We start from the raw sequence: 23,830 nt of genomic DNA on the forward strand, positions 1-23,830 counted from the left end.
CTCCAAGGGATAGATTTAATATAGCTTACACAAATGAAAAGTGGTTCATTTTTCCTTAGCAACCAGATTCTAGCTACCATTTATATATTGCATCCTAAAAAATGAGACACAATCTAGTCTGCCCCTTTTTCTTTTATCCTATTGTCAATTTTAACCCTGTAATTCCTTAGGTCTCAGTAAGGATATTCTTAGGCCTATCCCAGCATGTTTAAATGCTCTCGCTTAACATCCACCATCTCTGATTGGAGGTTATTCCACTTATACACTACCCTTACTGTGAAGTAAGTTTTCCTCAAATTTCCCCTGAACCTACCTATACTTATTTTTCTTTGAAGAATGTTTCCATCCTGGACTATTAAAACACTTTCCCTTCTCTGCTCCAAACTTTATATATTAAAATCTTTTAGGGGTATATTCAAATTGAAGTCGGATCCATTCCGACATTCATTTGTCAGAATGGATCCGACCTGGGCTATTCAAAGCAATCTCAATACGACTTTTAAAAAAAAGTCCAAATCCTGTCAAATTTGGCCCTGTTCCCCTCAAAAGTACGTGAATCGGCAGCTATAACGCCGATTCACGTACTATTCGGAAAGTCGAATTCCCCGATTTGTCAAATAAAAATGCTTGGGATTGCATAGGCTGAATCACGATTCGACCTTAAAAAAGTCGAAAACTGCCGTCTTTTCGACAGACGGCAGCTTTCTACGCTAATTGAATATACCCCTTAGCCTCTCCGGGTAAGTTTTGTGGTATAGAACTTGCAATATTTTAGTTACCCTTCTTTGTACAGTCTCTAATGTATTTATATTCTTCTGGCAATATGGCCTCCAGAGCTGAACACAATATTCCAGATGAGGCCGTACCAATGTCTTATACAGAGGCATTATTACTTTTTACCTGCTACGGATTCCTCTCCATATGCAACCAAGCATCTGACTTACCTTGTCATTGCTTTGTTACATTGCTTACCTGCCTTTAAGTCACCTGAAATAGTGACTCCTAAATCCTCGCCTTCCTCTGTAGTTTCCTTTATACTGCCCTTGATACTATATTTAACCTTTGTGTTTTTAAGACCCAAGTGGATCATTTTGCATTTTTTTTTCCATTAAAACTTTAGTTGCCACGTTCTTGACCATTCCTCTAGTCTACCTAGATCCTCAATCATTTGTTTTACCCCTCCTGGTGGGGATAACCTGTTGCATAACTTTGTGTCCTCTGCAACTTAAGACATACTTTCCCCTCAGTACCAGGTACAATGTCACCAATATTAATGAGCACTGGTCCAAGTACAGATACGCTGGGCTACGCCACTGGTAACCTTTCCCTCCTGTGAATGCACTCCACTTACTACAACCAGGTTCTTATCTATTCAACCATCTTAGAATCCAATACCGAGATTCCCTATTATTTAACAGTCTGCAACGTGGGACCATGTCAAAAACATAACATCTAGATAAGCTTTATCTGCGGTACCCCCTTTATCTATTACTTTATTCACCCAGTCGAAAAAGTCAATAAGATTTCCCCAGTAAATCCATGTTTGGGATCCTGTAAATGGCTGGATTTGAGATATTCCACAAAAGCTTTCTTTTAATAGTGTTTCCAACAGTTTCCCTACGACTGATGTAAGGCGCACTGGTCATTGTTTGACTCTTCCGTGCGTCAACTTTTGTGCACTGGGACTACATTTTCTCTTTTCAAATTCTCTGGAATTACTCCTCTAGCTAGCAACTGGTTGAATTTTGTTAAGAAGCTTAAAGCGGTGCTGGTAACACCATTAAGTAACCTCGGATGTATCCCATCAGGCCCCACTTTATCTATTTTCGGTTTTGAGAGTTCTGTTAGGACAGTCTCCTCTGTAAATGTACTTTTGTCTACCGCATTTTTCTGAATGTTCCTGAAACGTAACTGTGGCCCCTGCTCCTCTTCTTCTGTAGTGAATACGGAGTAAAAATAATTACTTATGATCTGCTATTGCCTTGCCTCAAACAGACTCAAACAGTCTTTAGCCATTTTATGCCTCCATTTGATTTTCTCCTTTCACTTATATACATTAAAAAAAGTTTTGCCCACTTAAGAAACCTCCTACAGAAAGCAGCTACAAGTGGTGTTTCATTATACCTACTGAAACATTTGGTTCATGTAACGTACATATTTATTATTTTAGACTTCCAGTGAGTAGTCTTTCCTGCTGGACATGTTTTACTAGAGCTCTCTACGGGCATCTGCAGGTTGGCCCAAATAAAAGAGGGGAACAGATCTTTGGCCACCACCTCAACCATGACAACCTGGTGAAAGCCCCAAGTACTGTATATCCCATACCAGACTCAGGGGCAGCAGATACCACCAAAATCCAGCCTAGTGTGTGCAAAGAGCTGCCTGTGGCTGCCATTTTGGTAGTGCTCCCAGGCACTCCAAGCTACCTTCCTGCTACAGTGCGGAAATACTCCTCACTCATACCATCTGGGCACGCCAACTTTGCCAGGTCTGACAAAACAGCAGCCTGCTCTCTAGCAGCACTTCTCCAAGTGCCTTTAGCCCTCCTAGCTGTGTTGCTAGCCACACTGTGGATTTAGCTGAAGCCCTGATGGGAGTGTTATTTGGAATGTGTGTGAAAAGTAACAATGTCGGGAAGCAGATGGAGCAACTTTAGCTTTATTTAATCAGTTCTTGTGTTTCCCTGCGTTACATCTTTCTGCTAGATCTCTCCTCTCATATTGTCTGCAACACATTCCTGATGCCTGGACACTATTACTGGCAGTATGGAAAAGTTTGAGGCCAAACAACAAAGAATGCCAGAAGTAGCCATTCCTCTAAACCCAAAGACTAACCTACATCTCCTACACACCCTACCATTCCCCCACCCTTGCCACTTGATGATGGTCTGTCAAAGTAGTGTTCCTTCTAGGCTGTTTCAGCAGGGTGCTACACCCTGCCCATTTTTGAAATGTGAAAAAGCACCCTGCCCTTTTTCAGTGCACCCTGCAGGACCATAAATCGCCCCCTTGTATACAGAATGCAACAGTCAGAGTGCATGTTACAATGTTGTCATCTACTCCTTGCCTACCTCTGAAATTGGAACACAATTTATATCCTTTAGCCAACTGGATGGCAGAGGAGGCACTGTAAATAACACATCACTCTGATAAAGAGGGAAAGAACAGGGTAAGCAGTGAGCATGTACTGCTTACAGTATTTCCCTAGTAGAACAGACCTATTTTTCTATCTATTTTAACCCATTGTTTAACTTTTCTGTTTTATAACACATAGAAGACTGGACATATACAGTATGTTTCTCAGTACAGATGTTAGGTGTCTTATATGTATGCATGGGTATATGATTTACTAAGGGCAAAATGTATGTACAAAAACTATAAATATATGCGCTATGCTTTGTGCGCAAAGCATCACATTAAAAATGTGCCCTTCAAAATAAAAATGTGCCCTCTTCAATGCTCAGCACCCTGCCCTAAAAAAATCCTAGAGTGAACACTACAAAGTAAACAATTACAGACCAATGTAAGTATAGTCCCCACTCCTTATCCAAAACACAAAAAATATGAAATTAATGTCTCAATTGGTGGACAAAAATGGTGGGTGTGAAGAAAATGTCAAGTTTAAAAACGCTTATTGCATTGTTTTGTTACTGCTTACCAGTAATGTCTCTCATGCTCCCTTGGTATGTATCTCATAGGGATGGATGTGTGTAACATTTGGTGAAGGTAGGCTGGGTTAACATGCGAGATTAAGAAAGGAACTTTCAACATGTCAAGGAGTCTATAAAAATAAAGTGTGTGTCTTGGAATGTTGAAGGCCTAAACATGCCCATAAAAAAAGGAAAACGTTCTGTCCTAAAAACATTTGAAGACTGACATAGTAGTTCCTCAGGAATCTCACTGGAAAGAGGGAGACCCCAATTTTCAGAGACATTTGGATAGATCGTTGCAGGTCAGCATCTTTTACCACTAAACATGGGGTGGTTATTCTTTTCAGAGAACACACCCACCTGGTTTAGCAGATTCCTTTTCACCTCCAGCTATATAACTGGCAATTACTCACCAATTTGTCATCCTCTGAATACCTTAAATATTTGTCTCCCCACTTATTATGTTGATGGCAATACTATTTCAGATGTAACTCGCAAAAAAGGCTGAATGTAGTATTGACAGCATATTTAAGCATGTTACTAAAAAGCACTGCCACTACCAGTCAAGCCTTTAAAGATGTAAAATAATAAGATTTTAAACCTACCGGTAAATCTTTTTCTCCTAGTCCGTAGAGGATGCTGGGGACTCCGTAAGGACCATGGGGATAGACGGGCTCCGCAGGAGACATGGGCACTAAGAAAGAACTTTAGGTATAGGTGTGCACTGGCTCCTCCCTCTATGCCCCTCCTCCAGACCTCAGTTAAAGAAACTGTGCCCAGAGGATACGGACAGTACGAGGAAAGGATTTATGTTAATCCAAGGGCAAGATTCATACCAGCCCACACCATCCACACCGTATAACTTGGGATATACGAACCAGTTAACAGTATGAAACAACACAGCATCAGTCCGAGACTGAGGAAAACTGTCACATAACCCTTATGTAAGCAAAACTATATACAAGTCTTGCAGAAGTAGTCCGCACTTGTGACGGGCGCCCGGCATCCTCTACGGACTAGGAGAAAAAGATTTACCGGTAGGTTTAAAATCTTATCTTCTCTTACGTCCTAGAGGATGCTGGGGACTCCGTAAGGACCATGGGGATTATACCAAAGCTCCCAAACGGGCGGGAGAGTGCGGATGACTCTGCAGCACCGATTGAGCAAACATGAGGTCCTCCTCAGCCAGGGTATAAAACTTGTAGAATTTTGCAAAAGTGTTTGAACCCGACCAAGTAGCAGCTCGGCACAACTGTAATGGGCAGCCGCCCAAGAAGAGCCCACCTTCCTGGTGGAATGGGCCTTTATTGATTTTGGTAACGGCAATCCAGCCGTAGAATGAGCCTGCGGAATCGTGTTACAAATCCAGCGAGCAATAGTCTGCTTTGAAGCAGGAGCGCCAACCTTGTTGGCTGCATACAGGATAAACAGGGCTTCTGTTTTCCTGACCCTAGCCGTTCTGGCCACAACGAGGGACTCGGAGTCCTCCAAGTCTCGCGTAGCCACAGGCACCACAATAGGTTGGTTCATATGAAAAGACGAAACCACCTTAGGCAAGAATTGAGGACGGGTCCGCAATTCCGCTCTATCCATATGGAAAACTAGATAGGGGCTTTTATGAGACAAAGCCGCCAACTCCGAAACTCGCCTAGTCGAAGCCAAGGCTAACAACATGACCACTTTCCAAGTGAGATATTTTAACTCCACCGCTGTAAGTGGTTCAAACCAGTGTGAATTAAGGAAACTCAACACCACGTTAAGGTCCCAAGGCGCCACCGGAGGTACAAAAGGAGGCTGAATATGCAGCACTCCCTTCATAAAAGTCTACTTCTGGGAGAGAAGCTAATTCCTTCTGAAAGAAAATGGATAGGGCCGAAATCTGAACCTTAATGGAGCCTAATTTTAAGGCCCAAATTCACTCCAGTCTGTAGGAAGTGAAGGAAACGGCCCAGACGGAATTCTTCCATAGGAGCATTCCTGGCCTCACACCAAGAAACATACTTCCGCCATATACGGTGATAATGTTTAGCTGTCACGTCCTTCCTAGCCTTTATCAGAGTAGGAATTACCTCATCCGGAATGCCCTTTTCCGCTAGGATCCGGCGTTCAACCACCATGCCGTCAAACGCAGCCGCAGTAAGTCTTGGAACAGACAGGGCCCCTGTTGTAACAGGTCCTGTCTTAGAGGAAAAGGCCACGGATCTTCTGTGAGCATTTCCTGGAGATCCGGATACCAGGCCCTTCGTGGCCAATATGGAACAAAGAGAATTGTCTGTACTCCTCCTTTTCTTATGATTCTCAACACCTTGGGGATGAGAGGAAGAGGAGGAAACACATAGACCGACTGGAACACCCACGGTGTCACGAGGGCGTCCACTGCCACCGCCTGAGGGTCTCTTGACCTGGCGCAATACCTCTGTAGTTTTTTGTTGAGGCGAGACGCCATCGTGTCTATCTGGGGCAGTCCCCAATGACTTGCAATTTGTGCGAAGACTTCCTGATGAAGTCCCCACTCTCCTGGATGTAGATCGTGTCTGCTGAGGAAGTCTGCTTCCCAGTTGTCCACTCCCGGAATGAACACTGCTGACACTCTGCTCCTTGTGCCACCTTGGCGGTTTACATGAGCCACTGCGGTGATGTTGTCTGACTGGATCAGAAATGGTAGGTCGCGAAGCAAAGTCTCCGCTTGACGAAGGGCATTGTATATGGCCCTCAGCTCCAGGACGTTGATGTGAAGACAAGTCTTTTGACTGGACCAAAGACCTTGGAAGTTTCTTCCCTGTGTGACTGATCCTCAACCTCGGAGGCTTGCGTCCGTGGTTACCAGAATCCAGTCCTGAATGCCGAAACTGCGACCCTCTAGAAGGTGAGCACTCTGTAGCCACCACAGGAGAGATACCCTGGCCCTGGGGGACAGGGTGATCAACTGATGAATCTGTAGATGTGACCCGGACCACTTGTCCAGTAGGTCCCATTGGAAGGTCCTCGCATGGAACCTGCCGAAGGGAATGGCCTCGTAAGATGCCACCATCTTTCCCAGGACTCGAGTGCAGTGATGCACTGATACCTGTTTTGGCCTCAATAGGTCCCTGACCAGAGTCATGAGTTCCTGGGCCTTTTCTATCGGAAGATAAACCCTTTTCTGGTCTGTATCCAGAATCATGCCTAAGAAGGTCAAACGAGTCGTAGGAACTAACTGCGACTTCGGGATATTGAGAATCCAGCCGTGTTGCTGTAACACCTTCAGTGAAAGTGACATGCTGCTCAACAACTGCTCTCGTGATCTCGCTTTTATGAGGAGATCGTCCAAGTACGGGATAATTGTGACACCCTGCTTGCGCAGGAGCACCATCATTTCCGCCATTACCTTGGTGAAAATCCTCGGGCCGTGGAAAGCCCAAACGGCAACGTCTGAAATTGGTAATGACAATCCTGTACCGCAAATCTCAGGTACGCCTGATGAGGAGGATATATGGGAACATGAAGGTATGCATCCTTTATGTCCAGGGATACCAGAAAATCCCCCCCTTCTAGGCTGGCGATGACCACTCTGAGCGATTCCATCTTGAACTTGAACCTTTTCAAGTATAGGTTCAAGGATTTTAAATTTAAAATGGGTCTGACCGATCCGTCCGGTTTTGGGACTACAAATAGGGTTGAGTAATACCCCCTCCCTTGTTGAAGCAGGGGAACTTTGACCACCACCTGTTGAAGACACAATTTGTGAATTGCATTTAAAACTATCTCCCTTTCTAGGGGAGAAGCAGGTAGGGCCGATTTGAAAAACCCGCGAGGAGGCACCTCTTCGAATTCCAGCTTGTAACCCTGGGAAACAATTTCTATTGCCCAGGGATCCACCTGTGAGTGAACCCAGATGTGGCTGAAAAGTCAAAGACGTGCCCCCACTGGGGCGGACTCCCTCAGCGGAGCCCCAGCGTCATGCAGTGGATTTTGTAGAGGCCGGGGAGGACTTCTGCTCCTGGGAACTAGCTGTGGTTGGCAGTTTTTTTCCTCTGCCCTTACCTCTGGCAAGAAAGGACGATCCTCGTACTGTCTTGTTTTTATTTGACCAAAAGGACTGCATATGATAATGTGGCGCTTTCTTAGGCTGTGAGGGAATATAAGGCAAAAAAATGTATTTACCTGCCGTAGCTGTGGAGACCAGGTCCGAGAGACCTTCCCCAAACAATTCCTCACCCCTGTAAGGTAAAACCTCCATATGCCTCTTTGAGTCGGCATCACCTGTCCATTGCCGGGTCCATAGAACTCGTCTAGCAGAAATCGACATAGCGTTGACTCTAGAACCCAGTAGGCCAATGTCTCTTTGAGCATCCCTCATATATAAGACAGCATTTTTAATATGACCCAGGGTCAATAAAATGGTATCCTTATCCAGGGTATCAAATTCTGCCGATAAGGTATCTGTCAACGCTGCTACAGCGCTACAAACCCAAGCCGACACTATCGACGGTCTGAGTAAGGTACCAGAATGTGTGTAAATGTACTTTAAGGTAGCCTCCTGCTTGCGATCAGCAGGATCCCTGAGGGTAGCCGTATCTTGGGATGGCAGTGCTACCTTTTTGGATAAGCGTGTCAACGCTTTGTCTACCCTTGGGGAGGATTCCCACCGTATCCTGTCCTAAGTCGGGAAAGGATACGCCACAAGAATCCTTTTGGGAATCTGCAGTTTTTTGTCTAGAGATTCCCAAGCTTTTTCAAATAACTCGTTCAGCTCATGAGAAGGGGGAAGGTTTCTTTTCCTTATACATGTGTACCCTCGTGTCAGGGACAGTGGGTTCCTCTGTGATATGCAAAACATCCTTTATTGCAATAATTATATATTGAATACTTTTTGCCAATTTTGGCTGTAACTTTGCATCATCGTAGTCGACACTGGAGTCAGAATCCGGGTCGGTATTAGTTTCTACTATTTGAGGATAGTGGGCGCTTTTGAGACCCCGAGGGTCCCTGCGACATAGGGGCAGGCAGGGCTCGACTCTGCATAAACCCTGGACTCAGCTTTGTCCAACCTTTTGTGCAATAAATTCACATTACCACTTAAAACATTCCACATATCCACCCAGTCAGGTGTCTGTGTTGCCGACGGAGACATAGTAACATAGTATCTGAGGTTGAAAAAAAGACAATTGTCCATCGAGTTCAACCTATTTGTGGTCTCCTATGCATGATGATTTGACTAAAATTTCTGACTGATGCTGCTGTCAGCCGTTGCATTTTATTCCTATTTATAGTAACTATAATGCATGACTATGCACCATACCCCTGGATATCCTTATCCATTAGGAATTCATCTAACCCAATCTTAAAGGTGTTGACAGATTCCGCCATTACAACTTCCTCAGGCAGGGAATTCCAAACACGTATTGTCCTTACCGTGAAAAAGCCTTTACGCCGTATTGTGCGGAATCTCCTCTCCTCTAACCTGAGCGAGTGTCCACGAGTCCTCTGTGTTGATCTAACCAAAAAAAGGTCCCGCACAAGCTCAGTGTATTGTCCCCTTATATATTTGTAGATGTTGATCATATCCACTCTTAGTCTCCGCTTTTCCAATGTAAACATGCCTAGTCTTTCAAGCCTTTCCTTGTATTCCATCGTCTCCATGCCCTTAATTAGTTTGGTCTCCCTCCTCTGTACCTTTTCTAGCTCCAGGATATCCTTTTTGTAGTACGGTGCCCAGAATTGTACACAGTATTCAAGGTGTGGCCTCACTAGTGATTTATATAACGGGAGTATAATACTCTCGTCCCTAGCATCAATACCCCGTTTTATGCATGCTAATATCTTATTAGCCTTCTTTGCTGCAGTCCTACTTTGGGTACTACTGCTTAGCTTGCTATCTATGAGGACACCTAAGTCCTTTTCCAGTACAGAATCCCCTAATTTTACCCCATTTAGTAGGTAGGTGTAATTTTTGTTCTTGTTACCACAGTGCATTACCTTACACTTGTCTGTGTTGAAGCGCATTCTCCATTTGGCTGCCCATGCTTCTAATTTAACTAAGTCGTTCTGAAGAGACTCGGCATCCTCCTCTGTATTTATAGCCTTACACAATTTGGTATCATCTGCAAAAATTGACACCATGCTCTCTAGACCTTCTGTTAGGTCGTTAATGAAAATATTGAACAATAGCGGTCCTAATACTGAGCCTTGCGGCACACCACTTAGCAATTCAGTCCAAGTTGAAAAAGATCCATTAACCACAACGCGCTGCTCCCTATTATCTAACCAGTTTTTGACCCAAGTGCATATTGTGCTTCCTAGCCCTGATTCTTGTAGCTTGTAGAGAAGTCTCATGTGTGGTACAGTATCGAACGCTTTGGCAAAGTCTAAAAAGATTACATCCACGTCTTTACCCTGATCTAGGTTTGCGCTTACTGTTTCATAAAAGCCGAGTAAGTTGGTTTGACAGGATCTGTCCTTCATAAACCCATGTTGATTCCTTTTAATGACCTTATTGACTTCAAGGAACTTCTGAATACTATCTCTTAGAATACCTTCCAATACTTTCCCCACTATAGATGTAAGACTAACTGGTCTATAATTACCTGGTTCAGCTTTACTTCCCTTTTTGAATATAGGCACTACTTCCGCTATACGCCAGTCTTTGGGAACCATACCTGATATAACTGAATCCTTAAAGACCAAAGATAGCCGTTTTGCCAGTTCAGAGTGAAGCTCCATTAGAATCCTTGGGTGAATACCATCGGGCCCTGGTGATTTATTAGTCTTTAAATGTTTTAATCGGTCACAGACTACTTCCTCGCTTAAATAAGTACCTATCAGTGGGATATTCTCATTATTGAGATTGTGTGTCAGTCCCTGAATTGGGTCCTCTCTAATGAATACTGTTGAAAAAAAAAACTAATTTAGTGTGTCCGCTATGTCATTATCATTTTTGCTTAAGACTCCCAACTTGTCTTTTAAAGGGCCTATACTCTCCTTCTTTAATCTCTTGCTATTAATGTATTTAAAGATTTTTTTGGGATTCGCTTTGCTTTCCTTTGCTACTAGTTTTTCAGTTTCTACTTTAGCCGCTCTTATTTCCTTTTTGCAAATTTTGTTACATTCCTTATAGTGCTGAAATGAGACTGCTTTCCCGTCAGATTTGAGACACCACATTCATTTGCTCCACCTCCTCGCTAGGAAAGCCTTCTACCTCAGACATGCCGACACAGGCGTACCAACACACCACATACTCAGGGAATCCTCTTATCTGAAGACAGTTCCCCCACAAGGCCCTTTGGAGAGACCGAGAGAGAGTATGCCAGCACACACCCAGCGCTAATGACCCAGGAAAAAAAACACAGTATGTTTACCCAGATAGCGCTGTTATAATGTATTTGCGCCAAATTATGTGCCCCCCTTCTTCTTTAAAACCCTCTTTCACCGTGGTAAGCAGGGGAGAGTCCGGGGAGCTTCCTCTCAGCGGTGTGCTGTGGAGAAAATGGCGCTGGTGAGTGCTGAGGAACAAGCTCCGCCCCCTCAGCGGCGGGCTTCGGTCCCGCTGAAAATTTTAAAAACTGGCAGGGGTCTCATCTATACAGTGCCCAGCCTGTATAATACCTTTATTAGCCAGAATGGAGGTCCTTATTGCTGCCCAGGGCGCCCCCCCCTGCGCCCTGCACCCTTACAGTGACTGCCGTGTGTGTGCTGTGTGGGAGCAATGGCTACCTCACTGAAGAACTGAAGTCTTCTGCCGCCTCTAAAGTCTTCTTTCTTCACATACTCACCCGGCTTCTATCTTCCGGCTCTGCGAGGAGGACGGCAGCGCTGCTCTGGCACGAACGGCGGGGTGAGACCTGCGTTCCGTTCCCTCTGGAGCTAATGGTGTCCAGTAACCTAAGAAACAGAGCCTGACATTAAAGTAGGTCTGTTTCTCTCTCCTCAGTCCCACGATGCAGGGAGTCTGTTGCCAGCAGGCTCCCTGAAAATAAAAAACCTAACAAAATACTTTCTTTTCAGGAAAAACTCAGGAGAGCTCTCTGTAATGCACCCAGTCTCCTCTGGGCACAGTAATAAACTGAGGTCTGGAGGAGGGGCATAGAGGGAGCAGCAAGTGCACACCCATACCTAAAGTTCTTTCTTAGTGCCCATGTCTCCTGCGGAGCCCGTCTATCGCCATGGTACTTACGGAGTCCCCAGCATCCTCTAGGACGTAAGAGAAAATGAAATTATGTCTTTTGCACTGAGCATCCCAAACTAAGGGTTTTATTCAGCTTCGGTTGCAGGTGGCCATCCAGTACAGGGCAATGCCGTCCAGCATGCCAATTGCGGCTAGCGATGCAATCACAATACAACTGTGTCTCTGACTTAGGGTAGACTTCCTGACTCCGCAGCCTGGCTCGCTGCCATGTTATCAGTCGCACGGCCACCCCAAACTCACCCCCGTTTCCGATGACACACCCTCGCAACGCCTCTGTCTGATCGCACTCACTGTGCACACATGCACAGTTCGGTTTCCGCGTGTGCGCACTAGGCATAAATACTTTACAAAGTGACCACAATGCCCCAGCCTTAGGTATACAGGTTCTGCGAGATGTTGTACAATCTCCGCTTTCGGATTCTGACTGGGCTCTATCAACAGCTCTGGTCAATGACCGTGAGCTACAATCTATTATCAAATCTCTCCAATTGCAAAATCCTAGGGTCAGGCTAACTCAGCGCCGAGTCTACCAAACTACTGTCTCTGCAGCTACTACCTCATTTGACCTCGATATGTAAGTTTCTCAGACTATCATGGGTCCTTAGACCAACCTTAATCTCGTTAAACCAAGGCCTGAAGACTTTTCCCAGACTTTTTACCCTTAGGCTTCAGACTGTTACAATACCTCCTCTACCCTTCTCAATACGGTTTCTGTGAAAAGGCAGATGTCAGTGCATAATGTTTGACAACTTAATAGTCCACATCACCAACCGAGTAGGAATAGAACCTCACCACCGTGCCCAAAGCTTGGCAAGCGCAGCGAGCTTATGAGGGGACTCACTGCCGGAATACTGGCAGGTAGGATACCGCTGTCGATATACTGACAGCCAGCATATCCCTTTTACCAGCACTCCTCATGTGTAATGGTGAGACACCTTCCCCTTCTGCTGGTATCTAACTCCCTTTGGTATAGGGGGCTACATTTCCTATTGCAAACCTTCAAAATTCAGTATGTCAATTTCCCTGACAGACTCAGTCATGGCGACACCTCCCACTAACCTACTTGGGCTGTTACCGTCACATACTGTACACACTGGAAATGCTACCTTTATTATGGGATAAAGGAGTAATACATTAACTGAATGAGGTAATAAGCAAATTTATAGGGGCCAATAAGCACCCCCTGTATAGAGCCTTGTTTAAGTTGAAACTTCCCTACTTCAAAAATTATGCCCTGGCAGCTAATTACAGGTAGGACGTCTATACCACTGCCATTCATTAGCAAGCTTTTAACACAGATGTTCATCTGGGTGACTCTACTACACATGAGATTGGCCGTTAAGACCTTGAAATGGTTTTCGTACCTTTCAATACATTATATTTAAAATAATCGTTACGTTAGACTTACCGTTGATAACTCCATTTCTCCACAGTCCACAGGATAAACATTGGGATACGAGGTAGCGACAGTGGATTGGCACCAAACGACCAAAGTTTTCGGCCTCCCAGGATGCAACGGGCCCGTCCCTATATCCACGCCTCCTGGCTCCGGCAAATCAGTTGTTTTCTAAAGCTCAAGGCAGGAGCATCATAGAGAGCCCTAATCAGGCGAGAACAACACACATACACACCCTTCCGTACAAGAAGGAAGAAGTTAGTAAGTGAAAAGGATCCTCAGGGGGCGTGGCCTGACTGGCTATTGGAGCGGACCGGCCTGTAACTAGCTCCTGTTGCTATATGCCCTAACTGCCCCTTTCCTGCCCTACCAGAGGTACTGCTCCCCCGTCCGTCTGCAGGGGACCCTGCTGCCGCCGCCTGCACTTTTCACGGAGCCCGGGGACCTGTTTGCCGAGCCCCGCCGGATGCGGCCTACACCACCCGCCAGAGCCGCGGCCTCGGGTAGCTGGCCAATCCCGGAAGCGGCGCGCGGCCGACGCGGAGCTCCGGGGACCCGGCTCTCTTCTCCTGTGGACCCTGAATTGTGTCCTCCCCCTCTGCCCTTTCTGGATCACTGGCGCCTGAGCCCCCCCCTGCCTGCTCTTGGCTTCGGTTGTGGGGCCCCTGGTGTGTCTGGCCTGCACTTTGTGTACAGCAGAGGGCTAGTTATTGGAGAGTGGTGACGTGGCCTAATCATCACTTTAGGCTGCAGCACGCTGTGCTGGGCCCTCGGACTTCAGATTGTTCACCTTTTCCTATAGACTGGAGAGGGAGTATAGGAGGGTGAGACGCACCCTGCTTGACCACCAGCTGATCGACACATGGAGACTGACACACCCTTCAGATGTAGATGATTCCTTTTTTTCACACCCCCATCAGACATACTCCAGAATGGACTACTTGTTTCTTAGTCACTGACACCTCCATCTAATTTCTGACGCTTCAATAGTGATCATGGTCTGATCATGCCCCTGTTAATCTCACAATACGTCTTCCGACGCATATACAAAGTCAACGGTCGTGGCGTTTTAATGATACATTTTTACAGGACACGTCATGCCGCTCTCAAATTGATTCTGCCATAGAATCCTATATCAGTACTAATGATCTTGATGTTTCTAAAATTTTGGTTTGGGAGGCACATAAATGCGTTTTGCGAGGGTTATGTATCCAAATAGGCTCACTTCGTAAAAAACAAAGGGAGAAGCTTAGAGAAGACTTATTAGCTAAGATAAAATCTCTTGAAACTATGCATAAGAAATCTCAAACCCCTCACCATTATTCTGACCTTGAAGCTGCCCGGGCCGATCTGAATAAATTACTTTCCGATAGAGTTAAATTAACATATCGGAAATGCCGGAGCAGATACTATCAATGAGGCAATAAACCTGGAAAACTGCCAAGGCTCTCCGAGAACAACGTGCACTTACTTTATTCATATTATTAAAGATGGTCAAGGTCAGCCTCTCCACGAAACACTACACATTGCTAGGGCCTTTCAGGCATATTATTCCACCTTATATAACCTTTCAGGGCCGAATGGGAGGGCAGATGTAATGTCCCACCAGGCAGCTGTATCTGACTACTTAAAATCCTTAGACTTCCCTACAGTACGTTGCCCAAAGAAGATGCAGATGGTCTAGATGCCCCCTTCTCTACTGAGGAGGTTATGAAAGTCATCGACTCCTCGCCCAACGGCAAAAGTCCAGGCCCTGACGGGTTTTCTATTGCCTATTATAAAGCTTTCAAGGAGAAATTAACCCCTCTCCTCACAAGAGCCTTTAACACAATTTCTGAAAAATCACATTATCTACACAATCTCTTGAGGCTCATGTCACCGTTTTACCCAAAGAGGGTAAAGATCCAAGTCTATGTTCCAGCTGTCGACCGATTTCGTTGCTGAACATAGACATAAAACTTTTTGCCAAATTGATTGCAAATTGCCTTAAATTACTATTACCGGATTTGATTCATGGAGACCAGGCCGGTTTTGTCTTGGGTCGAGAGGCCAGGGACAATACCTCTAAAGTGCTCAATATGATTCACTATGCTAACCAAGCTACATCCCCCTCTATTGTGTTATCAACCGATGCGGAAAAAGCATTTGATAGGGTGAATTGGGGCTTTTTGTCTGTTATCTTGAGACACTTAGGGCTTTGTAACGCATGTCTCCATAGAATTTTCTCTCTTTATACTACCCCATCCGCCAGAATTAAAATTAATGGCTCCCTATCAGATTCCTTTACTATTTCTAACGGCACACGACAGGGATGCCCCTCTGTCCCCCCTACTATTTGTTCTGTATATGGAAGCTTTAGCTAGAAGCATTAGGGCCAACCAAATTATCTCCGGTCTGCTAGTGAGGGGGAACGAATACAAATTGGCTCTTTATGCTGATGATTTGCTCGCTCTAATTTTAAACCCGGTAACTTCACTTCCAAACCAAATGTTGGAATTTGATAGGTTTGGAGCCCTCTCTAACTTTTAAGATAAATTATTCTAAATCCATCGCTATGAACCCAACTACTTCTCCTAATGTGGTTGCAGGTTTGAAATGCTCCTTCCCTTTTACTTGGCATGACCACAAATTGAAGTACTTGGGGGTAGTGCTCTCCAACGACTTATCCAAACTGTTTTCCTTGAATTTTAGTCCTTTATTGAAAACACTTCGCCTGGACTTCCAGAGGTGGAGGAAATTACGATTATCTTGGTTTGGTAGAATAAATGTAGTCAAAATGAATTCCCTTCCTAGGGTATTATTTTTTTCTACAAACTCTTCCCATACACAACCCTCTCCTATGGTTCCGGGATGTCCAGAATCTCATTCGGGCGTTTGTTTGGGGTAGTAACACACCTAAATTTAAACATGAAATTCTATTTAGGAGAAAACATCATGGAGGTCAACAGCTCCCACATATCCCCAGCTATTCCCATGCAGTGCAGCTAAATAGAATTTTAGAATGGACACGGGCCAAAGACTGCAAACAATGGGTACTTCTAGAGGAGGGATGCCTCCCACATTATACAGAAATTGTACCCTGGCTGCCCACCCTTCCGAAGGTTACTCACCCCACGGTCTCCCCCACACTTAAATTGTGGAATACGCTTAGATTAAAGAGCCACATATCCTCCAAATTGTCCCCTTTAACTTCCTTTATCTTTAATCCTGACTTTATTCCAGGTCTCCAAGGAACGGCTTTTGCTCAATAGGCAGAGACGGGAATCTTTAGGGTCGGGTCAGCTGGTGAGTTCGGGCAGGGTGCGGTCATTTTCAGATATTCAATCTCTTTGGAATATATCAAGTTCTGATTTTTGGAAATTTCTTCAGGTTCACCATTTCCTAACCTCTTCCAAGAATCTCTGACATAACTAGAGATATCACCGCTTTTGAAAAAATGTGCGTCTCCCCCCGATCTCCCACACACACACTATTTCCCAGATCTATGCATTAATTATTGAAGATCTATTTCCTCAACCCCCTACTTTAAGGATTTCCTGGGAGAAAGAGTTGCCAAGATTAGCCACATAATCTAATTGTGACTCTATATTCCGTAACACCCAGGCGAGCTCCTTATGTTTATCAACGATGGAGACTCTTTATAAAATTATATATAGATGGTACAGAACTCTTTGTTTTCAATAAGATGTTTTCCACTCTCTCGAATCTTTGCTGAAGATGTAAGGGAGCCCCAGGGAGCTTTTTACAAATATGGTGGGACTGCCCCCTAATAACTCCCTTTTGGGCAGAAATTTTTTAAATGCTCCATATTGATATTGGGAGATGTAGTCCCCAGGGATCCAGAGTTTTGGCTTCTTAACCTGACCTCGGCAGGTACACATTCCTACAAATGCTCATTACTTAGACATCTTAATAACGCAGCTAAGGCCATTATACCGACACTTTGGAGATCCTCCTCCCCGCCATCGATCAAACAATGGTTTAAAAGGATTATTTTTTAGAAATGGAGGACCTTATCTCCTTTTCAGTAGGAAGATCCATTAACTTTACAGCCACTTGGTCTCCCTGGTGCGACTTTAAAGAGTCACCTGTATACCAGTCCTATGTAGTTATTTAGTCTCTCTACCACTATTTATCCTGATATCCCTTATACACATTGCAGATTTTCAAACAGAACTGCCTTTCCCTTTTTTTTTTTTTTTTTTTTTTTTAAATCCAATGGGTACATTGTATTACTGAGGATACTCTCGCTTACCCCTAATCTTTATATCTCTTTTGTGTTCTTTTTCCTCTTATTTCCTACCTTTCTTTTACCTAATTTTACTTTAACGGTCTTATTAAAATGTTATCTCTGAATGTATATTTTAAGCTGAAAAGTAGACAAGTTTCCTTCTTTATTTGAGAGACCAAAATATAGATACTTGACATGTTTGGCCTGTAACGATATTGTTCCCAAATGTCGGAAATATGCTGTTATATTTGTTTGTCTACTGCCTTAATAAAAACAGTTTGAGTAAAAAAGAAAAGGATCCTCAACTCTGGTCCGTCAGGGTGGGATCTACCATAACTATTATTTCTCCTGCAGAGTCAACAGGTTACACACCGGATAACATTGGGGTGTCCCAAAGCAATTTAGTGGTGGGGACGCACCTGATTGGACAGGAGAATCCTTCGAACGAATTCAGCATCCTGAGAGGCAAAAGGTATCAAAGGCATAATGTCTAATGAATGTGTTAATGGAAGACCATGTGGCTGCCTTACATATCTGTTCTGCTGAAGCACCACATTGTGCTGCCCATGACGAACCTACCTTAGGAGTAGAGTGAGCAGAGACACTAGCCGGAACAGGGAGATCAGGGAGATCAGCTTGAAAATATGCTTCTGATATAGTCATCCGAAGCCACATCGCAAGTGTCTACTTATCAGCAGGCCATCCTCTCTTGTGAAATCAGTAGCGAACGAAGTGTGTGTCTTTCTAATGGCACTGGTACGATCCACATAGATCCTTAAGGCACAGACTACATCCAACAATGCATCTCCCACAGAAAGGTCCGGCCCTTGGAAGGCCGAAACTACAATTTCTTTGTTAAGGTGGAATTTAGACACCACCTTATGAAGATACCCAGATTTGGTTCTGAGAATCGCTCTATCTGGATGAAAACTCAAAGGGAGTGAGACATATTAATGCCCCTAAATCTGGAACTCTTCTAGCTGAAGCAATAGCCAGAAGAAAAAGAACTATAGCTGTCAGCCATGTAAGATCCACTTGCTTTAGTAGTTCAAATGGAGCAACTTGAAGCGCCTTGAGGACAATTTAATAGTTTAGGTATATATATATATATATATATATATATATATATATATATATATATACACATACATATACACACACACACACACATATATATACATACATATACACACACACATATACATACACACATATATCTATAGCTATATCTCAGAAATGTAGGGCGATACAACAACGCCCCTAAATCTGAAACTTCTCTAGCTCAAGCAGTGGTTAGTACAAAGAGAACTTGAGCTGTCAACCAGTTAAGATCCACTCGTTTTAGTGCTTCAAATGGGGCAACTTGAAGGGACTTAAGTTTAGTGCTAAAGTCCCAAGGCACTGTAGGAGGAACAGAAGGAGGTTGAATAAGCAGCAGCCCCTGGAAAAAAGTGTGCACATCCTGTAGGTTAGCAATTTTCATTTGGAACCATGCAGTCAGTCAATGCTGACACTTGCACTCTCAAGGAAGCTACCTGTAGACCTTTGTCTGTTCCTGCCTGAAGGAATGAGGAAACTCTGGAAGACCTAGGGTCAAATTTCCAGTCACTGCACCATTGAATATAGGCTTGCAATATTCGGTGATAAATGCGAGCTGAGGAAGGTTTACTTGCTCCGAGCATTGTTTGAATTACCTGTTGTGAGAATCCTCTTGCTGGAAGTCTCAAGAGCCACGCTGTTAAAGACAGTTGATCCAGGTACTTGTGATAGCAAGGACCCTGAAACAGTAGATCTTGACAATGAGGAAGTAGGAATGGAGCATCCATCGACATCCTCTGCAGATCTGCGTACCAACGTCTTCTGGGCCAAGCCGGAGAAATTAGTATCACGGCTCCCCTTCCTTGTTTTACCTTTCGTATTACCCTGGGTAACAGGGCGATTGGTGGAAACACATGCCAGACGAAAGTCCCATCTCACTGACAGGGCATCCACAAAGGTCACTCTGGGATCCTTTGTTCTTGACCCGTATGTGGAAACTTGGTTGTTCTGACGGGATGCCATGAGATCTATCTCCGGTAACCCCCACTTGTCTACCAGAGTTTGGAAGACCTTGGTGTGTAAAGCCCATTCATTTGGATGAATGGCATGTCGACTGAAAAAATCTGCTTCCCAGTTAAGGACTCCCGGAATTAACACTGTGGACAAGGCTGGATGATGAAGTTCTACCCAATTTAGCATGCGTCTTACCACCTCCATTGCGTTTTGGCAGAGAGTTCCTCCCTGATGGTTGAGGTACGCTACTGCCGTTGCATTGTCCGAGCGGATTTGGACTGGTTTCCCCTGAAGGATGTCCTTTGCCTGAATAAGTGCCATATATATGGCCCGAAGTTCCAATACATTTATGGGCAAGCAACTTTCTTCTTTGGTCCACTGCCTCTAGAAGCAACTCCTTCCTGACACCGCTCCCCAGCCCTGAAGGCTGGCATCCGTTGTCAGAATTTCCCAATGTGATATCAAAAAGGGTCTCCCTTTGTCCAGATGGGATGTCTGTAGCCACCAGGCTAATGACTTCTTTACTTCCAGAGGAAGGACCATAGTCTGCATTTTTATTGTCTGATGAAAACCATTCCATTAGCAAAGGATAAAACATTGCAGAGGCCTCGAGTGTAACTGAGCATACTCCATGTCGAATGTAGTCCCCACCAATCCCATTACACGCATTGCTGCATGAATGTATACCCTTTGACTGTGTAGCAGCTCCTGAAACCTTGACTGAATTTTGGATATTTTGTTCAGAGGTAAAATTACTCTCAGAAGACCCAAATCCAACACAGACCCCAAGTGAGCTGTCTATTGTGACGGAACCAGGGACGACTTTGCCCAATAGTTGAGCCAACAGTTTCTCTGCAAACAAGCTATTGCCTGTTGAAGATGACATAGAAGCAAATCCTGAGATTGTGCCAGGATTAATAAATCGTCGAGGTATGGAAAAAATCCTTATCCCCTGCTGATGGAGGAGAAGGTCAGTTTGGTGCCGCACAGGACTCTAGAAATGTCTTTATAATGGGCTCTTGTAAAATTTGTCCCTTGTGAACCAACAGTGCATATGCATAAGAAATGCCTGTATCGGTATTCAAGGAGTTGCTGTTGGTGGTGGTGGTGCACCCAGAGTCAATAGTACGTGTCAAAGTTACAAAAGAAAAGAGAGACACTGTGTTGGGGCACGCTTGAAAAATAAAACTTAACTTTTAATTAGAGTATGATAAAATTATGGTACACAGATAAACACATATATAATACTTTAGGAGAAGGTCATAAAATTATTGTAGCCGCGCTCCACTTGTATTCTTTGTTCAGAGAAATGATTCTCACTAGTCAAAAAAAGGGGGGGGGGGAATAATTAGGAGTAACAATTCTCCAAGTAATATGACTATTTAAGGTGACAGTGACACCCGAGATGAAAATATTAAGAATTTAATGTCAGCATAACAAAATAATAAATTCTTTGACATGTGGTACATAGGCATTTGATATAATAAATTTTGACTAAGATTTTAGTCCATCAACCAATGCCTATTGTAATGGTGTATCCTGGTAAAGGTTAATCTGCTATTTCTAAGTTTCTGATCAACAAGTGCAGTAAGCGAAAAGCTCTAGATGAGTAAATGATCAGAAAGAATGATTGAATTAGAAGAAAAGAATATTGATGTGAAATCGGTAACAGTCAAAGGTTGCTCCAACACTTCTGCTTTTCACATGAATACAGAGGTATTTATTACTGCACCTAATATTCCCTAGCAGTCTCCCATCTAGGTACTAATGCAAAAGTAACAGAGACTGTGCGCAATAATGGACAGCAGAAGTACCCTTTCTGGTATGTGCCAATAACCATACACCCTCTCATTCACAATCTATGTGATATTACTGCCATATCTCACAGGCTACGCCCAATCTCGCCTGATCTTGGAAGCTAAGCAGTGAATAGCCTGATTAGTACCTAGATGGGAGACTGCTAGGGAATATTAGGTGCAGTAATAAATACCTCTGTATTCATGTGAAAAGCAGAAGTGTTGGAGCAACCTTTGACTGTTACTGATTTCACATCTATATTCTTTTCTTCTTATTCAATCATTCTTTCTGATCATTTACTCATCTAGAGCTTTTCGCTTACTGCACTTGTTGATCAGAAACTTAGAAATAGCAGATTAATCTTTACCAGGATACACCATTACAATAGGCATTGGTTGATGGACTAAAATCTTAGTCAAAATTTATTATATCAAATGCCTATGTACCACATGTCAAAGAATTTATTATTTTGTTATGCTGAAATTAAATTCTTAATATTTTCATCTCAGGTGTCACGGTCACCTTAAATAGTCATATTACTTGGAGAATTGTTACTCCTAATTATTCTCCCCCCCCCCCCTTTTTTTTGACTAGTGGGAATCATTTCTCTGAACAAAGAATACAAGTGGAGAGAGGCTACAATAATTTTATGACCTTCTCCTAAAGTATTATATATGTGTGTTTATCTGTGTACCATAATTTTATCATACTCTAATTAAAAGTTACGTTTTATTTTTCAAGCGTGCCCCAACACAGAGTCTCTTTTCTTTTGTAATTTTGACCCCTGCTGATGGAGATAAGATGCCATTACCACCACTCTGGGAGCTGTGACCAGTCCAAATGGTAGGTCCTGAAACTGAAAGTGTTTCTGGAGGATAGCAAACCTGAGATAGTGCTGATGGGACAGTGGTATAGGAACTTGCAGGTAAGCATCCTGGATATCCAGGGATACCATAAAATCCTCCGGCTCCATGCCCAAAATAATGGAACGTAAAGTCTCCATATGAAAACAGATGCACCCAAATGTACTTGTTTAGCACTTTGAGATTGAGTATGGGCCGGAACGACCCATTTGGCTTCTGGACTAGACACAGATTGGAATAAAAACCCTGTCCTCGTTGCGCAGGAGGAACTGGAATTATCACTCCTGACTGAAGTAACTTTTGAACTGCCTCTTGCAAAGCCCTGGCCTTAGTTTCCACTGAAGATAGGCTGGTACAAAAAAACCTTTGTGGAGGGTGTTTCTTGAAAGCAAACGCATAACCGTGAGATACTGCTTCTTGCACCCAGGCATCTGTGGTAGACTGCTGCCAGGTCTGTGCAAAATGAAGTCGGCCTCCCACCCTGGGCTGATGGCTTATCTTCTGATAGCCCAATGCTTTTTAGTCTTACCAGACTTGTCAGATTGAGACTGTTTGCCATATCCCTTTCCTTGAGTCCGAAAGGACCAAAAAGCTGTGAATCTAGGTTTGGATTTGTGTATGGAAGCAAACTTCACTTTTTTTATTCTCCAGTAAAAGGCAAAGACTCCAGAACCTTCTTGGATTCTAAGTCAGCTTTCCATGTACGTAGCCAACCCCCTCTGCAAGCTGCTACTGCTGAGGCTGATGCCTGAGAGGCAATTGTACCCATAATCCAAGGCTGCTTCTTCCATAAAAATAGCCGCCTGTTTGATATGTGGAATATGGTATTTTTGCTCTCTAGATGCCACTGAAAGATCATCCTCTAATGCATCAGCCCAGGCTGCCACTGCTTTTGCCATCCAGGCTGAAGCCAGAAGCCATGGCTGGTCTTATGATTGCCCCAGACAAGGATAAAGTGTTTTTTTAGAAAACCATCTATTTTTCTATCCGTTACATCATTTAATGACGTTGAAGGCTGAGGTAATGTAGATTTTCGCACCAAATCAAATGACATGCTTATCTACTTTGGGAGGGAGCCACCTCCCTTTTTAAACAGTCCCCAGCCAGAAGAGGATAATAGGAATTCCATTTCTTTGGAATTCTAAACTTCTTACTGGGCATAACCCAAGCCTCTTGCATAATTTTCGTCAGCTGTTCTGACCCAGGAAACTCAATCCTAACTGTTCTGGGACGTTTAAAATGCAGGTGTCTTAGATTTTAACAAAGGCTCTGCTCCCTTCCTCTAAGGATAGAATGACTTTCAATGCACTAATTAACTCAGGTATGTCCACTAAGCTGAGGCCTTCCTCCTAGTCTCTCTCTGTATGCAGACCCGGAGTGTGATGAGTCCCCATCCTCCGACGAGTCCTCAACTGCAACATATGTAGACTGTTCAGATGTTGTTTCAGGTCTATGTGACTTGCATACCTCTGGCCTTTCAGCCTGTTTTTGTTCAGAAGCTGCCAATTCCTGTACTGGATGTGATAAACCCCAGGGGGAATGTTGCATGTAAGGGTTAATAGGGTAACCTATCCCTGGTATAGGAGCAGGCATTATCTGCTTAGCTATACTGGATAATGTCTGTGCAAAAGTAGCCCATGGTGGTTCAACTTGAACCTGTGCCTGCCTCTGATTTTTC

The 23,830-nt window shown here is 44.0% G+C and overlaps 1 protein-coding gene and 1 pseudogene across 1 annotated transcript in view; one reads left to right on the forward strand and one right to left on the reverse strand.

The window, feature by feature from the left end:
- LOC134948887 (germ cell nuclear acidic protein-like) overlaps positions 1–23,830 on the reverse strand; it is a 335,115-nt gene that overhangs the window by 106,213 nt on the left and 205,072 nt on the right. The window lies entirely within an intron of this gene.
- LOC134952690 (5S ribosomal RNA) lies at positions 21,360–21,478 on the forward strand (annotated as a pseudogene).

Source organism: Pseudophryne corroboree, chromosome 8, assembly GCF_028390025.1.
Source record: "Pseudophryne corroboree isolate aPseCor3 chromosome 8, aPseCor3.hap2, whole genome shotgun sequence".
In the NCBI taxonomy this organism is placed as follows: domain Eukaryota; kingdom Metazoa; phylum Chordata; class Amphibia; order Anura; family Myobatrachidae; genus Pseudophryne; species Pseudophryne corroboree.